The following is a 4,373-nucleotide window of genomic DNA, read 5'->3' as shown; positions in this document are numbered from 1 at the left end:
GAAGAATGAAGGGGGGGTAAACAGAAGGAGGAATGAACCATGAGAGACTGTGGACTCTGGGAAACAAACAGAGGGGAAGGGGTGGGGGACTGGGATAGGCCGGTGATGGGTATTGAGGGCCCGTATTGCATGGTGCACTGGGTGTTATACACAAATAATGAATCTTGGAACATTACATCAAAAACTAAGGATATACTGTATGGTGACTAACATAATAAAAAATTATTATAAAAAAATAATAATGAACCATACCATTTGCAACATGGATGGATCTAGAAAGTAAAATGATAAGTGAAACAAGTCAGAGAAAGACAAAGACCACACGATTTCACTCACGTGTGGAATTTCAGAAACAAAACAAAGGAAAAAAAGAGACAAAAAAACAGATGAACTAGAGTGAACACACTGATGGTTACCAGAGGGGAATGGGGGGGGGTGAAATGCGTGAAGGGGATCAAGAGCACACTTATCTTGATGAGCGCTGAGTCATATATAGAATTGTTGAATCCACCTGAAAATTATGTAACAGAGTAGGTCAACTATACTGGAATTAAACAAAAAAAGAGAAATCAGCTAAAGAAGTTAAGTGATTTTGAAAAGATGGATGGATTCCAGATTCATTGGCTAAAACTATTTTTCCATTCTGAATTTGAAGAGAAGTCCTTAAAAATGAGGGTTTGATTGCAAGGAAAGGATAAACTTCTCAACTCTCCGCAGGAGGAAGGCCCCTACACGTTTTGCGCACTGTGGTGGAACTGTGTTCCCAGCACCGAGCACGGTAAGCCCAGAGCATAATCCTCCGAGGATCTAGTGAGTGAGCACGAGAATGAGGCCCGATTTCTTAATTAACACATGGGGATGATGAGGTCATCTGTCCAAGATGCTGTCTTGACATCCAATATTTAATAAAATTTTGCAAAACATGGGTTATTGTAAAGTCAACACTGATTTTTTTCCCCCTTCATTAATGACATTTCTGGGCCTTTTTCATGAAAAGATTGGTTGGAATTTTTTCTTGCTGATTTATGTGTCCTGTCACAGGTCACCTTGTGTTCAGAGAATAGCAAGTGGTTGGTTCAAGTTCATCGGATTAATGGTTTTCAGGGGTTTTTTCATTTATAGAGAACCCATTAAAAAACAAAAAAACACAAAAAACACTGCACATTAAAGCCCAATATATGAAAGAAAATTAAAACCTAGGGGGGTTGGGAAGGCTGTTGTAGCGGAAATGGGAATGCAGTTCCCCCTACCCCCAGCCCCCAGCCGAGCCCTGCAATGGCTCCAGGGGAGGTGTCCCCTTTGAAGGCCATGCCTCTGATGGAAGCAGCTAGGCCTTTTATAGGGTTGCCTTGAAGCCTTGCTGACCAGGGTGCCCAAAGTTGAGCTCTAGGTGGGCTCTCTGAGATCCCCCCAAGAATGATTCACACCTCACCCGGTTTTGAAAAGTCTCAACAGAGACTACCAGGAGGCATGGCTGGCCAGAGGTCAAGGGTTGGAGACCCCTGAGCCCTAGGCGTTCATATGTCGTCGGTGTGCTTCACGGCTCTGCCTGGAAGCCGCAGGCCGCCTGACCTCTGATGCCCAAGTGCTGGCCTGGGAACAAAGAGACCCAGGCGCTCTCTAGCCCTGGCTGTGCTACAATCTGCAGTGTGATCACAAGGCTCTTTCCCGCATGGGAGCTCTGCTCTTCACCCGCTGGATGGGGAGAGGGACTTGGGGAAGGTCCCTCTGACCAGGCAGGTCCCTTCGAGTTCAGACACGGACGTGAGACACGGACGTGCAGAGTCCGAAGTTCCAACTCGGGACCCTGCACAGAACAGGTAAGGGGCCACCGCTTCCATGAAGCTATTCTCAAAATCGATTTTTACTGTTCCCATCTGCAGAAGTCAGGGTTCTGTCACTTGCACGTCCTAGTAAGCCAACTCAGAGTTTATTCAGAAGAACAATCTATTGGTTCGTGAAACTTGTAGAAGAGACAAAGTACGAAGACAAGCCGCGAGTACAAGAATGAGGGTGCGCTCAGGGGTTCCGGAGCTCGAGTCTCCATACTCATGGCCCCCTCGTTCTCCAATTCTGCCAGCCCCAGTATGATTCTCGTCTCCCCTATAGACGGCGGGTCCCTTGTGAGAGAGACAGAAGGCCCCCAAAATTCCCTGCTGCTTGTCCTTCAAACTGGCTAACACAGAAACATCAGTGTCCTTGGCCCTCACCAGCAAACGAGATAGTTCTCGCAGGCAAGCTGGGGTCGCGTGCCCAGCCCTGGATGCGTCACTGGGGCCATGTGCACACGGTGCTGCCATTGGCTGAGTCTGGATCACAGGCCCACCTCTGTGGCCAGGGGATTGGGTAAGAAACTCGGACTGGCCACGCCACCGTGATCACAGGACCCGAGTGGAAGAGCGTCATCTCCGCAAAGGGAACGGACGGTGCTGCGCACGCAAACACATGTCCATCCGCTTGCCACCGCCAACCCCAGGCTCAGGTGGCATCTCGGCCAGCCAGTCCAGCTCGCTTCTGCCCCTCGAGTGCCCCAATGGCCTCCACCCGGCTCCTAGATAATTTCTTAAGGAGAAGGGTTCTGGGCCTGTCTTGAGCAAATCCCTTTAAGTAAGTATCCTATGGATGGTGCGCAAGATTTCAGCCTCACATAATCAGTCGTGGAGTATCTGTGCTTATGGGACCACAGGATGGGTTTCTCCTCCTCTCCTTGTCACAGGGCACACGGCTCACCTGGGAGCCCCCTGTGACTGCCCTTTGCTCATTACGGTAGAGGAGGCTAACCCGCTAAAGAATCTTCCACGTTTCTAGGATATAGTCCTCCTGGGATCCTCCCAGTCTCCCCTCTGAGCTTCCCCCCTGCTCTGTCCCCTCAGCACTCATCCAGAGCCCCCTGCCACCATGTTCATCTGTGAGGAGGTGTCTGTGCCTTGCTGAGTTGGTGTGTTTGCTTCTAAAAAGGGAGCTGATGAGGAAAGCACTGGTTAGCCCCCTGGGAGAAAGCATGGACAACAGACAGGCTGGTGGGCATCACTGCAGATTGGGCAGGACTCTGGAGAAATAGGGGGAATGCTTTTCAAATCCCAAATCAAGATGGAACCCTCTACAGGGAACTTCCCAGGGCCTCTGATCAAGAGAAGGATCCCTCCTCCAACTTCGGAGTCAGATCATCCTGTGTCCAAACACTGGTTTCATGATGGATCAGCTGAGTTAGGTTTGGGTCAAATTCCCTAACCCCTCATGGCCTCATCCTACCTATCTGTATGTTGGGGAGGAGAGCACCAATATAAAATCTCTGGCAGAATCTTAGAAGGACGGCACGAGTGAAATACACCGCCCCCTGTCTGCACACAGGAGGAGCTCAGTAAACATCAGCTCCCCTGCCTTCACACCCCAGAGGTAAGAGCTCCTCAAAGGCCAGGCAAGATTTCTATTTTCAGCACATACTAAAGGGCTTGACACAGAAGGCGGTTTGCCAGTGTTTAATGCATGATGCTCTAATCCCAGAATTTCTCCAGGGGCACTGCAATGACTCTGCTCTCCACAATCATTCTGTTTGAGACTCGGTGACTTCCTTAAGTCTCTACTCATGACAAGGTACGACATACCACCATGACTTCTGATATCCAAGGCGGATTTTCTCCAACACCCTGAACTGAGGCACACCCAGCACTGCCGCCCGATCTCTCTGGAGAGTCTTGGGGAGACTCAAGTTCGGCTGCAGCCCTGGGCTCCACGTCCGCTTCCACATCACCCTTGTATTCTACAGGGTTCCCCGCCTTCTTTCTGTGCCATACCACACCCCCCACCCCAGGATAAGCACCCGAACCCACCACTCCCCCAAGTGCTACTGCCAAGATACGCGGACAGAAGAGGTTACCACTGCTGTCAGGGAAGGGATCGCAGGGCGGCACTCCAAACCCTCTGGAATGTGGTAGTAGATACCCCCGTTCTCAAAAGCCCCAGAAATGTCTCCTGCACCACTGGACCAGCCGTGCGGTCTCCATTCCCAGTCTTCTCTCTCCTTCTGCCCGCTCTCCTCCACCCCAAAATGTGCTCCCACTGCCCCTCCGCAGACCAGTCCCTCGGGCCCCCACATTCCACACCTAATGAAAACTATAAAGAGAGGTTCTCCCCTAAATTCTAACCTGCTCTCTTAAGAGGCGCTCTGGAGCCAGGTGTGATAGCAAGATCCACGAAATACTTCCCCACCCTGATTCGTCGGACTGAACGCACTCCCTGGCTGCCAAGAGGCGGCTGAGCACCTTGGCTTCGTTCCTTCGATAATGCTTATTATTCTTTTGTGAAAACTTTGGGGTCTCCCCTCATCACCACAGGAATCATTCCAGCATCTCCAACGCCTGCCATGAGCATCT

This window comes from Ailuropoda melanoleuca, chromosome 10, assembly GCF_002007445.2.
Source record: "Ailuropoda melanoleuca isolate Jingjing chromosome 10, ASM200744v2, whole genome shotgun sequence".
In the NCBI taxonomy this organism is placed as follows: Eukaryota; Metazoa; Chordata; class Mammalia; order Carnivora; family Ursidae; genus Ailuropoda; species Ailuropoda melanoleuca.
The sequence above is the reverse complement of the archived record's forward strand: the minus strand, read 5'-3'. Positions refer to the sequence as shown.